General features: G+C 40.8%; 2 long non-coding RNA genes across 2 annotated transcripts; one reads left to right on the forward strand and one right to left on the reverse strand.

Annotated features, from left to right (window-relative positions):
- Positions 1 to 445: 445 nt before the first annotated feature.
- LOC146891913 (uncharacterized) lies at positions 446 to 3,226 on the reverse strand. The gene is made up of 2 exons (XR_015734807.1): positions 2,545 to 3,226; positions 446 to 895 (listed from the first exon to the last, which is right to left on the reverse strand). It is a non-coding gene; the product is annotated as an uncharacterized LOC146891913 (long non-coding RNA).
- On the forward strand, positions 3,190 to 14,323 carry LOC146891914 (uncharacterized). The gene is made up of 3 exons (XR_015005022.2): positions 3,190 to 3,552; positions 12,077 to 12,146; positions 13,255 to 14,323. It is a non-coding gene; the product is annotated as an uncharacterized LOC146891914 (long non-coding RNA).
- Positions 14,324 to 14,548: the final 225 nt, after the last annotated feature.

The following is a 14,548-nucleotide window of genomic DNA, read 5'->3' on the forward strand; positions in this document are numbered from 1 at the left end:
TTTGCTTCTCCAGAGATTCTCCTTGCTGCTGGGGGGATAGAACCCAGAGCCTCTGACATGCAAGGCAGTGCTCTGACTGACCTGCATTCCCAGCACCCACTTTGCTCTCCCATCCTGAAGTCCACTTTCTCTGGGCAAAATGATCTATTGAGACCAAATATTGTACATCCTGTTCAGAGAGCCAAATCAGTTTGCAACAAAAGCAAATGGAGTTTGTGGAAATCAAGCTAGTAAGAGGGACGCAGCTCCTATCCTATTCAGCATTGTTTGAGTTACTGGTGAGACAACAGGAGCTTTTGTTCTTTTAAAAGATAATGATGATATGATGGCCCGGGCGGCCTGCAAGCCAGGCAGAAGCTGCCGCCGGAGCAGTACAGGGTCCCTGGGCGAGCGGCAGAGTCAGGCGGCTGGATATGGTGAATGGCAGAGTAAAGGGACATAAGGCTATACATAAAGCTAGACATTTATTACTTAAAAAAGGGAGATATAGACAAACATAAAACAAAGACACACACACACACACATACACACACGCATGCGCACGCACCCCCACACACACACACATACGCGTGCGCGCGAGAGAGAAGATGGCAGCGAGGGAGGGCCAAAGTGGCTGAGGTGGGCGTGGTTAGTTCTTAAAGTGATAGCAAAGAATAACATTCCCGGATCCTTTTTATAATAAAAAGTAGAAGGTTAGACATTACAGGTTGAAGGAATTGGGGTGGCGAATTCTCAAGACTGCTTCCTGCTGATTTGTGGGTGTCGTCTTTGGGTGGGGTGTGGGGGTGAGAAAGATCCGAGAGAAGCTGGGTGCTGGTCACGTCTTGGCATAGCTGGTCTCTGTTTCCGACAGGACAGGTGTCTGTGGCATGGAAATGTCTGGTGTCTCTTGTACCTGGTTAGGGTGTTGGCAGAACAGAGAACAAAGTTAAATTGAGGAAAAATTTTTTAGGACCAGGGAATTGAGGGGTTTGTATCTGACCTGTTTATGGTGGGTTTTTTAATTCGGCTCCCTGGAACTTATAAGAAAAACAGAAGTTTTAGACATATATATTGTATTAAGAACTCCTTGGGTCTGTAAAAACAGAAATTATAATGAAAAGTATTTTTATTTGGTGAGACAACCTGGCAAAACCTCTCAGCTATCAGACTGTCAGAGATCTTTGAGAAGGATAAGATTTTACTTGAGTTACTGATTAAAAAATGACAGAGAACTTACTTGGTTGGCACCCAGAGCTACTCTTTGGTCCTCCCTGGTTGCTGAAGGTTGCATTTGACCTTTGTTGGTTAATGTAGAGCTGCCAGGCTTTTGAAGACCCTGTGGACTAAGAAATCTTTAGGAAGACAGGCCTACCTTACCTGCGCAGCTAGACTGTCGATTCCAGTGATCCTGTCCACGTTTGGAGGTCTCTAGTTTAGGTGATAGGCAGTTTTTGCCCAATGGTCAGCACTTGGCAGTTGAAGCAAACTGCAGATGGACGTTGGTCAGTGACGTGACCGTCTGTCTTTTGTCTTCTTGGAGGAAACAGAGTGCTTGCTAGGAGCCAACCTGTCTCTTTTGGTTATGAAAAGTTTTTTAAATAATTAAACATTTAAATATCGCATTCCCCAGATCTCTGAGCAGTTGAGGGCTGATTATTAGGTGTAGCTGCAGTATAGAATCTATCTGGAAGATTGGGTTTGAGTTTGACTGTAATAGGTAAGATCCACATTTGTAAAAAGACAGACAGAAAGAAAAAAAACTGTTTGTAACATTAAGATTAAAAGTACATACCAGTTTATGATTTTGTAGTCTGAAATGAGATGAAATGAACAATCATATATAGAACAGGAATTAGGCAAAGTGTATGTTCCTGATGGGCCCTATCAGAAAGCACGTCACTATGCAAAACACCTGTAATTATAGCTAAGGAGAGATTTCAGTGAACACTGAGGAGGGGGAGGGGAAAGCGGGACATACATAACAGTGGGAGGGCCTGGTCGCGTGATCTGGCTCTTAGTGAATCTAACGATAAAGTCACCTGACCCCAATGAACATGGCGGCGGCCACGTGTTGCAAGGGAAAAGTTACAATTTGTTGTTGAGCTGCCATGCCAAACCATAAGCCGCAGAGGGGAGCAAAAGTCTGGAACCGAGAGAAAAAAAAAAACTGCACCAGGTCACGGCTGGGATGGAAAAACCCGCGACTGTCTGCCATGGACGATTGTTATCCAGAGTCTGAATCGTGAAAACCCGCGCAACGAACGCGCCCAAGACCACGTGAATGAGCGTCCTCAAGTCACGGGTGGGGAGCTATGGGCCTAGCTGGATAAACCAGAGACCGGGGCCGCTCCGAAGCGGCGGTATGACGAGAGGAGAGAAAAAGTAAAGAAAAGAAGTAAAAATGAAAAAAGATAAAGAAACTGAGGACCCGGTCCCCAGACGAATGTCGAATGCACAGCACGGGGATGCAGTGCTAACACAGGCGTACCAACCCCCGGGTCGTCCAAACACGATTCCAGCAAAGGAAAGCAACTGTCTGTAGCAGAACGAGGAGCGACTCACCAAGTGAAGACGGTGTTGGTTGTAACAGGTGGGTCAGTGTTGAGACCTCGGTTTCGATTCAGTCCCAGAAGTTGGTGGTCAGGGTCCCGTGGAACTCTGGCATTTGGCAGGTGAATCTCTCGAGTCTGTGGCACCAATTTTGTTCTTTTAAAAGATAATGATGATATGATGGCCTGGGTGGCCTGCAAGCCAGGCAGAAGCTGCCGCCGGAGCAGTACAGGGTCCCTGGGCGAGCGGCAGAGTCAGGCAGCTGGATATGGTGAACGGAAGAGTAAATGGACATAAGGCTATACATAAAGCTAGACATTTATTACTTAAAAAAGGGAGATATAGACAAACATAAAACAAAGACACACACACACACATACACACACGCGCGCGCACGCACCCACCCACACACATACACATACACATGAGAGAGAGAGAAGATGGCAGCGAGGGAGGGCCGAAGTGGCTGAGGTGGGCATGGTTAGTTCTTAAAGTGATAGCAAAGAATAACAGGAGCCCCATAGAAAACTATCATTTTTAATCCAGCTTCAGGTGATGTGAGATGCAGGGCCAGGGTCAGCATGAGATGTTGTGAAGTAAAATGTGGGCAAATTCTAGCATGGTGCCTGGCATTCTGTACACCATTCTGGTGTGAATCCTCTCCCTTCCTCTTGTCATGCTGGTCAGTGGTGTTTGCAGGTGTTCCGGTGCCCGGCTCCGTTCCATAAAGAACCACTAAGAATTTAATGAGCTGCATTCCTCCAATGCCATGGGCTGTGTCAACACAACTCTAAACATTGTGACAACTTTTGACTGAATTGAGTTAACTGCCTGCCTGTTTTGAAGTATTGACACAGCAGCTAAGAGTGAGAACTGTAGGCAAGCCAGCTCTTCGGTGTGACGAGAAGCGACAAGAGATCCGGAAAGAACAGCAAGAACAGAAAGAGGAGACGCCCGTGGCCGACATAACGTACCTGCTCAAGGGCTGTCTTGGGAATCAGATGTGGAGACGAGTTATATGTGAGTTATATGTGATCAAGCAAAGCAAATCTAGTGACCCTGCCTCAGCCCTTTCCCCAAAGCTTCCTGGATTATTTTGGAAGAGGGTTTCAGCACTGCCTGGGAAATCACAAAGGGGAGTGTGTGGTTTAGTCCTTCCACCCTTCAGCCACAGTGAGCCCTCCCTCCCTCCCCCCTTCTCCCTCTTTCTTCTGATCTCTGAGATGGGCAGGGACTCTCTTGGAGCTCCTAAATGCACTGGGGTGATGTAAGGACCACTGAGCTGAGGACTGTGCTAATTGGGAAATATTTAGTTCAGGTTTCAATGTATTTTATTTTAAAAGCTTTTTAAGGCTTATTTATTTTATTATTTTATGTGTATGAGTGTTTTGCTTGCCTGTATGTGTGTGCACCATGTGTGTGTCTGTGGAGGTCAGAAGAAGGGGTCTGATCCCATGGCACTGGAGTTACGGACAGTTGTGGACCTCATTGTGAGTGCTGGGAATCAAATCTGGGTTCTCTGTAAAAGCAACAAATGTTCTTAACTGCGCAGCCAACTCTTCACCCTCTTCAGTACATTTTCTTAATGATTAAAGAAGAATTTCACATTACTGGTGTAATTATTCAGCCACAGATAAGGCTGCACTTCCAGGTTCTAAAGGCAGGCACGTGCGGACGGGCTCTCAGGAACAAAGGGTCCCATGTGGCCCATGTGCGCGAATGCATGCTTACCTCCTCTTGTGACTCAGCTAAAACCCTTGCGCGCATGCATGAGTCGCCCATCTATGTCATCAGTGTTTTACACAGTCATGCCAACCCCCTGTGCACATGTGCTAGGCAGCTTTTAAAAGCTGGATGTGCCATTTCTTGCTCTCTCTCTCTCTCTCTCTCTCTCTCTCTCTCTCTGCACACTGATCCCCAGGCCCACACCCCCCCCCCCCATAAACTCCTAAACGGGTTTGCTTGTGTCCTGTGTTTCCTTCTCACTCACGCCCGGTGATTTCAACTGGCTCGTAACATGTGCAAGTTGCTGCATAGGTATGTTATGTCAATATAAAATAAGGTGTTCATGTCTGGGACGTATATAATGTGCTTATTATTATATGTATTATATATAGTTTTATTTCTAAGATTTCATAAATATTGCATGATACGGTATATGTGGTAATATATGTGCAGCACACAGTATTCACATAGGTTATAATATGTACATAGAAAATAAGAGAAGCAATCGCTTTAAACCCCGAGGTGTGCTTGCTAGCACAGTGAGTCTTAGGAAGGATGGTGGTCATTTCTGCTATTACTTAGATACACAAGTGCATCTGTGACATGCTGACTTAGATAGCTTTGGATAGATATCCGGGGTGGCACAGCTAGGTCATGTGGTCGACGTCTTTTTAGTTTTTGAGGAGCCTCATAGTGATTTCCATGGCAACAGCCCAAGTTTACATCCCTCCAGTGTATAAGGACAGCCTGACACCCCCACCAGCATTTGTTGTTTACTAGAGAAACAGCACCCTGGTTGTTCTCCAGGACCTCCCTTCCCTTTTGTGGCACGGATCTGAGTCCATTCCTTCCCTTCCCTTACTTGGCGCTGATTGGCATGGCCAGATCACTTTGTATGGATGTCAACCTGAGACTCAGTCTACTGCCTCTTCTCCCTTGTGGCCTTTGTTCCTGACATGGCTCCTGTCAAGAACCAGGCTGTAGATATTACCAGCTCTGTGTGTATGTGTGTGTGTGTGTGTATGTGTGTGTGTGGTGTATACATATATGTGTGTGAATGTCATAATATTCTGTTGTGTTTTTAAAGATTCAGGAGACATGTATGAAATAGTGAGTGCAACCAGCTAAAAATTAACCTCTGATGGCTAGAATAGCTATAAATGTCAAGCTACGGATTTTTAAGATTTATAGTAACTAACACATAGCTTGTACATTTATAAACATTATGATGTTGGAAAATAATACAGCCGCATGTCGAGAATTGAATGCGACATCTTAACGCGTGTTCTTCCTCTCTGTGTGTCTCAGGAGTCCAATTACTGAAACTTAAGAATGCAGCATTTTTAACGCATGATGACAGAACTCTTGGGAATAATTAATACCACGAATTTTAATCTATTTATGGGTTTTACAAGACACAAAGACCAACAGAGAGAAGCAGCTTGACAGATACATTTGCTTATGTGATTTCACTTGGAAATTCTGTTTTTAAGAATTTATTTTCCCATTTAAAAAAAAAAACACCTGCCATGTTGTGAGACCTCATGCTAATTTTATCTCCCTCTTTTTGTATAATGAGAGAAATGTTGTCAAAGCCATTAGATATGTATGCAGTATGTAAAAGAATCTGATTTTATTAGCTTGTTTCTTACATGAGCTACAGAGTCTGCCTCATATGACCTTAAGATGCTATTGTCTGGAAATATGGAACCCATGAAGGTGGTCAACTGAGTGCATGATTTTACTTTTGTCTGGAGAATTTCCATTGACTGCTTTTTCTATGGTTTTCGTTTGATCTAATTTTCAGGCTGTCATGGTGACAGAGAGGCATAGGAACCTCTTGCTCCGTATCTATGAACTTAGAGGCATAGGAACCTCTTGCTCCGTATCTATGAACTTAGAGGCATAGGAACCTCTTGCTCCGTATCTATGAACTTAGAGGCATAGGAACCTCTTGCTCCACATCTATGAACTTGGAGGACAGGAAAAGCCCGATAACTAGCTGGTCTGTGTTCTTACAAATCAAAGGAGAAGATGAAGGAAGAAAGAGAAGCCACAGAAGAATATCTCAGTGAGAAGGTGGTGTATCACTTGCTTAAGAAGCCCAGGCTGAGAAGAGAGCAACTGCTGTGGGAGCAGGCCCAAGCCAGGGACATCTATGTGAACAGGCCTGAGCCAATGACCCCTGCTGGAACAGGCCTGAGGCAGTGACCTCCACTGGAGTAGGCCAAAGGTTAGGACCTCCACAGGAGCAGGTACAAGGGAGCCCCCATAGAGGGAACAGGCCCGAGCCAGAGACTTCTGTGGGACTGGGGATGAATTAGCAACCTCCAAGAGAGCAGGCCCAAGGCAGTGACCTCAGTGGGAGCTTTCCCAAGCAAACAATCTCCATGGGACTTCTGGGAACACCGAGTGGCCTCTAGGATGACTGGAACTGTGGCCCTGATTGTATCACTAGGAACAACCATCTGAGCCTTGGATCCACTGGCACCTGAAAGACTGATCACAAGAGACACAGCCCCAACTACAACAATCAGAGGAAAAGATGGGTAGACAAGGTAAGAACATACTCAACACCACAAAAAGCAACACAATACCAACAAAAACTAGTGGACCTGCAACAATAAGACTTGAACACTCAAATATAAATGAAGCAGTAGAAGATGACCTAAAAGATAACTTTAGGAGAATGTTTGAGGCCCTTAAAGAGGAAATGAAAAATTCCTAGTGTAGCTATCCTAATATTTAATGAAATAGACTTCAAACAAAAATCAATCAAAAGAGACAAAGAAGGACATTTCATTCAGTACTGAACATCTATGCCCCAAATATAAGGGCACCCTCATATGTAAAAGAAACACTACTAAAACTTAAATCATACATTAAACCCCACACACTAATGGTGGGAGACTTCAACACTCCACTCTCACCACTAGACAGGCCTGTCAGAAAATTAACAGAGAAATAAGGGAGGAAACATATGTTATGATTCAAATGAACTTAACAGACATCTATAGTACATTCCATCCAAACATAAAAGAATATACCTTCTCTGCACCTCATGGAACCTTCTCAAAAAATGACCACATACTAGGTAACAAAGAAAAAAATTGGAATAACCCATGTATCTTATCAGATCACCATGGCTTCAAATTAGAATTTAACAACAACACTAATTCCAGAAAGTCCATAAATACATGGAAATTCAACAATGCTCACCTGAATCATTAATGGATCAAGGAAGAAATAAAGGAAGAAAGTGAAGACTTCATAAAATTCAATGAAAATGATCACACAACTTACCTAATTTATGGGATGCAATGAAAGCAGTGTTAAGAGGAAAGTTCATAGCACTAAACACCTACACAAAGAAGCTGGAAAAATCCCACACTAGTGAATTAACAGAAAACCTGAAAATTTTAGAACAAAAAGAAGTAAACTCACCCAGGAGGACTAAATGGCAGGAAATAATCAAATTGAGAGCTAAAATCAATAAAATAGAAAGAAAGAAAACAATACAAAGAATCAACGAGACAAAGAGTTGATTCTTCGAGAAAAATCAACAAAATAGACAAACTTTTATCCAAACTAACCAAAGACAGAGAGAGAATATTCAAATTAACCAAATCAGAAATGAAAAGGGGGACATAACAACAGGCACGGAGGAAATACAGATGACTAATAGGTCATATTTCAAAAACCTGTACTGCACAGAATTGGAAAACCTAAAGGAAATGGACAATTTTCTGGATAAATATAACTTACCAAAATTAAACCAAGTCCAGATAATCAAATTAAATAGACCTATAACTGCTAAAGAAATAGAAATAGTCATCAAAAGTCTCCCAAGAATAAAAGGCCTAAGACCAGATGGTTTCAGTGCAGAATTCTACAAGATTTTTAAAGAAGAACCAATACCAATACTCCTCAAATTGTTCCACACAATAGAAACAGAAGGAACATTGCCAAACTCTTTTTATGAGGCTATAATTACCCTGATACCCAAACCACACAAAGACATTACTAAGAAAGAGAATTACGGACCAATCTCACTCATGAACATTGATGCAAAAATAGTCAATAAAATATTGGCAAACCAAATCCAAGAAAAATTATCCACCATGATCAAGTTGGCTTCATGCTCGAGATGCAGGGATGGTTCAGCATATAAAAATCTGTCATTGTAATCCACCATATAAACAAATTGAATAAAAGATCACGATTATCTCATTAGTTGCTGAAAAAAACCTTCAACAAAATATAACATCCTTTCATCATAAAGGTCTTGGAGAGAGCAGGGATTGAAAAAACATACCTAAACATAATAAAGACAATTTACAGCAAACAAATAGCCAACATCAAGCTAAATGGAGAGAAACTCCCAATGATTCCACTGAAATCAGGAACAAGACAAGGTTGTCCACTCTCTCCATATCCATTCAATATAGTACTTGAGGTTCTGGTTATAGCAATAAGACAACAAAAGGAGATCAAGGGGATACAAAAAAACTTCTTTTTTGGAAAAGAAGTCAAACTCTCACTATTTGCTGATGATAAGATAGTTTACATAAGTGACCCCAAAAATTCTACCAAGGAACTTCTACAGTTCATAAACACCTTCAGTAATGTAGCAGGATACAAGATTAACTTAAAAAAAATCAGTAGCCCTCCTGTACACAGATGACAAATAGGCTGAGAAAGAAATCAGAGAAGCAACACCCTTCACAATAGCCACAAATAGCATAAAATATCTCAAAGTAACTCTAACCAAACAAGTGAAAGACTTGTATGACAAAAACTTTAAATCTTTGAACAAAGAAATTGAAGAAGACACCAGGAAATGGAAAGATCTCCCATGCTCTTGGGTAAGTAGAATTAACATAGTAAAAATAGCAATCTTATCAAAAGCAATCTACAGGTTCAATGCAATGCCCATCAAAATCCCAGCAAAATTCTTCACAGACCTCGAAAGAACAATACTCAACTTCATATGGAAAAGCAAAAAAAAAAAAAAAAAAAAAACCAGGATAGCCAAAACAATCCTGTACAATAAGGAACTTCTGGAGGCAGCACAATCCCTGGCTTCAAACTCTACTATAGAGCTACAGTACTGAAAACAGCCTGGTATTGGCATAAAAACAGACAAGAGGACCAATGGAACCAAATCAAAGACCTGGATATCAACCCACACACCTATAAACACCTGATTTTTGACAAAGAAGCAAAAAATATAAAATAAAAAAGAAAGCATATTCAACAAATGGTGCTGGCATAACTATATATCAATATGTAGAAGAATGAAAATAGATCCATATCTATTGCCATGTACAAAACTCAAGTCCAACTGGATCAAAGACCTCAACATAAAACCAACCATGCTGAAATTTAAAGAAGAGAAAGTGGGAAGTAAATTTGTACACATTGGCACAGGAGACTACTTCCTAAATAAAACCCCAGCAGCACAGACACTGAGAGAATTAACAAGTGGGACCTCCTGAAACTGAAAAGCTTCTGTAAAGCAAAGGACATGGTCAACAAGACAAAATGGGAAAAGATTTTCACAAACCCCACATCAGACAGAGGGCTGACCTTCAAAATATACAAAGAACTCAAGAAATTGATAATCAAAAAAACAAGTAATCAAATAAAAAAAAATGGAGTACAGGCATAAATAGAGAACGCTCAGCAGAGGAATCTAAAATGGTTAAAAGACACCAAAGGAAATTCTCAACATCCTTAGCCACCAGAGAAATGCAAATCAAAACAATTCTGAGATTCCATCTTACACCTGTAAGAATGGCCAAGATCAAAAACACTGATGACAACTTATGCTGGAAAGGTTGTGGGGTAAAAGGACCACTTGTGCATTGCTGGTGGGAGTGCAAACTGGTACAGCCCCTTTGGATAGCAGTATGGTGATTTCTCAGAAAATTAGGAAACAACCTACCTCAAGCCCAACATCACCACTTTTGTTTATATACTCAAAGGACACTCAATTTTATCACAAGGACATGTGCTCATCCATGTTCATAACAGCATTGTTTGTCATAGCCAGAACCTGGAAAAAGCCTAAATGCCCCTCAACTGAAAAATGGATAAGGAAAATGTGGTACATTTACACAATGGTGTACTACACAACAGAAAAAAATAATGACATCTTGAAATTTGTGGGCAAATGGATGGAGCTAGAAGACATTATATTGAGTGAGGTAACCCAGACCCAGAAAGACAAATATCATATGTACTCACTCATAAGTGGCTTTTAGACATAAATAAAAAACCCCATAAAACCAAACACAAACAAAACAAACCAGCCCACAATTCACATTTCCAAAGAACCTAAACAATAAAGAGGACCCTAAGAGAGACATACATGAATCTAATGTACATGGGAAGTAGAAAAGGACATGATCTCCTCAGTAATTGGGATCATGGGGACCATGGGATAGGGTAGAAGGGGAGGGGCGAGAAAGGGAGGGGAACAGAGAAAAATATATAGCTTAATTAAAAACAAAACAAAACAAAACAACAACAGCAAACTCAGACTGGAAGCATATGTGATAGAGTGTGCCTGTAATCCTATCACTCAGAAATTTGAGGCAGAAAGCTTGTGAGTTTGAGGACATTCTGGCTAACATAGTGAGAACCTGTTCCATAAAAATGAAACAAAATAACATGGGGTGGGCAGGGTATGGGAGTACAGTTCCCCTTTAGGCAGAAGCTCATAACACCTTTCTGCTCTTCACTCTTTATGGGTAGGCCTTGTTCATGGTGTGCAAGTGACTGCTGGAACTCCATAACACACCTATGATGGTTTAGAGAAAAATCAAGCCTACTCATTTGTAATGGGAGGAAAATGGACAACTTTCCAGAAGCTACACTCAGCAGATTTCTGTTTGTGTGCGTTGACAAATACTGGGGCACTGAGACATACATTTCCCTACATCTACTTAGTGTCCATTTTCTTTTCTTCCTCATCATCAGAAGGTTGACATTTTCTGAGAGGCAATGGATTCATTAAAAATATGTGTCTCTGGTTGGCTATATAGCCACTGAGGTGGCTCAGTGGTTAAGAGTGCTTGCTATTCTTGCAGAAAGAAGACCAGAGTTTGGTTGCCAGCACACATTAGGTGTTCACCACCATCTGTGAACAGCTCCAGGGAATCTGATGCCCTCTCCTGGCCTCTATAGGTACCCACATTCACAAGCACACATACATGCATATACACATAAATAAATATAAAATTTTAAAAAAATCACATTTCCCTCCAGGCTGTACTTTCCAGTTTCAGCAAAGCCTGGATTTCCTTATGATGTGGGATTTCTCTCTGTATGCTGTGAATACCATTGGTTAATGAATAAAGAGACTGCTTTGGACCTATAGCAAGGCAGAAGTTAGGTAGGCAGGGAAAACTAAACTGAACGTTGGGAGAATGTTGTCTGAGGTTTCCATCCTGCCTGGTTCTCACAGTTTTTAAGTCCGAAATAAATCACAAAGAGGTCTATACATTAATTATAAACTGATTGACCCATTTGCTCAGGCTTCTTATTAACTCTTATAACTTATATTAGCCCATTATTCTTGTCTATGTTAGCCACATGGCTTGGTACCTTTATCAGAGGGGCAGTCACATCTTGCTTGTTCTGTGGCTGGGTTATAACTGCAGACTAGGACTTCCTTTTTCCCAGAATTCTCCTGTTCTCATTGACCCGCCTATACTTCCTGTCTGATTGTCCCACCTATACTTCCTGCCTGACTACTGGCCAAACAACATTTTATTAAAATACAATTGACAGGGTACAAATCATTGTTCCACAGCAGGAGAAAGAAGGTGGAGTCAAGAGAAGCCATGTAGCCCTGCCAGAGACAGATGCCGGAACTTTACCTGGTAAGCCACAGCCTCATGGTGATACACAGTATAAATGGGTTAAATTAACATATAAGAGTCAGCCAATAAAAAGATAGAGATAATGGGCCAAGCAGTGATATAATTAATATGGTTTCTGTGTGGTTATTTTGGGAGTCTGGGTGGTCAGGAAACAAACAAGCAGACCCCTACTACAAATTGGCGTACCAACATGAAACTGACTAAATCCACGTAAAACATGAGAAAACTTGGAATGGAATTCTAGACACTAAAAAACAAAATTTAGGCACATTTTTTTTAAAGATAGGCTCTGTTGGTGGCACGTTGCCATTCCTTTAAGAGAGGTCTTCCTGATTCAGTGGTAGCAAAAACAAAGCAAAGCAAAACAAAACAAAACAAAACAAACAAACAAACAAAAAACAAAACCAAAAAACCATGCAATTTTGAAATAGCAGCTTCCTGGACCGTGCTGCCAGCACAAAGGGCTCTGACTCTTTCAGGAGGTCTAGCTACGAAGCATTTAAATGGGGTTTGTGAGTAGAGTGCTACAACTTGATTAATGGCAACACAGATGTGCTGTGTGCCTGAAAATGGGCATGACTCACACTAAATAGAGCTCCGCCCTGGCATGTTGGACTAGGCGGAGCCAAAAGGCAAAGCAGCCTTAGAAGCGCTTAACATTATAAGAAATGCTCCTGGAGAGAAAATAATTACAGATACACAATAGGGCAGATTCAGATATAAAAGAACTCTAAACAAGTTACAGTGTTGGATAAATGTATATAGGCTTGGGAGAGAAAAGAAAAAGAATACAGACACTTATAAAAAAAGTAAATGGTTTTTTAAAAAAAGGTAAAGTCTTTAAAGGGACAGAGTACAGACAGCCATAGATTAAAGGAGTAAAAACAAATTAGCCATGTAAAGATGGAATAAACATAGAGAGCCTGGATTATGTTTATTATTGTGTTTTCTTTGAATTTTTTGACGGTGAAGGAGCTAAGCACAGAGAGACATTTCATTGTATGGGCTGCTAAACTAAGCTAACCTATATACTCTAAAGGTATCTTGACCTCAAAATTTGGGTCTAAGGATATGCTGCTTTTGAAAAGAGGTTCTTTTGTTTCCACAGAGATTGAGAACCTGTGGAATTCTTCTAGACTAATGTCATTCGATGGACCAAGACCCTTCAAAAGGTCACCTTAAACACCCCAAAAATTACTTTGCCCAACAAGAAGCAGGAAACAGTTTGGAGAGAACAACATCCATATTCCCAAATATTGTTTGTAAATGTTTCTTTACATTTAAAGGGAGATATGCTATAGATATTTGCATTAGTATGTATCTTGATTTATTGATACAAATTTAAGGTCAATTTTGTTATATTGTATATATGTATTTTTGATCTTGATTAAGGTATTGTGTTTGTCCAGCTCATTAAAAAATGTAATGTATAATTCAGAAATATAGGTTAGTAGATAATTATCTGTAATAGTCAAGCTTGTAGTCATGTTAGTTAGGTTTTCTAGATGTGCAGAGATGTATTTTAGATAGATAGGCATTCTTTAAACCTTTCAAAGACTACAGAATATGGCATTTAAAATGCTTTAAGAACTTAGGACTTTTCATGACAATGAGACACATCTGCTCCTGACAGCACCAATTGCTTCAAGAGGAAGATGGGCATTGAAGAGGCTCTGTATAGAGTTTGTTAGCCATTTGGGCAAGAAACTGCTCTTGTCTGGACTGCTAGATGCTATGCTGTATGAACTGGACATGCAAAGCCCACAGAGAAATGACTGCTGAATTTGCCTAAAGGTGTGATAATCCTTCAGGGTTCCTGCTTCATGAAAGAGTCTGCTAGCCATTCTGCAGGGTACAGAAAAATTTGACTGGCAAACTGCCAATATAGATGGAACTGTCTTTGAAATTTCCTGCTTTGTGGAAAAGTCTACCAGATACTATGGGCCTGTAGGCTGAAGATGGATGCCCCAATGGTACAGAAGAACTTTAGGTGACTGTTCAGGGAGCAAGATATCTCTATCATTTCCAGAGTTTTGGAAGTTGCTTACAATGTACTTCCTGTTTACTTAGGTAATATTATATCCTTCTTGAGTCTTTTATGGAGTTGAAGAATATATAGTTAGAGTTTTCCTTACTTATGATATGAGATAAACTAAATATAAATATTGTAACTATAATCCTTGCTTGATACCTGTTTTGTTGTATGTAATCTAGCTATGTTAAAGTTAAAACCTTCCTTTTTATTTAAACAGAAAAGGGGAAGTGATGTGGGATTGAATAAACAAATTGCTTTGGATCTATAGCAAGGCAGAACTTAGCTAGGCAGGGAAAACTAAACTGAATGCTGAGAGTAAGAAGGTAGATTCAGGAGAAGCCATATAGTCCTGCCAGAGATAGACGCT

Source organism: Myodes glareolus, chromosome 14 (genome assembly GCF_982192425.1).
Source record: "Myodes glareolus chromosome 14, mMyoGla1.1, whole genome shotgun sequence".
Taxonomy (NCBI): Eukaryota; Metazoa; Chordata; class Mammalia; order Rodentia; family Cricetidae; genus Myodes; species Myodes glareolus.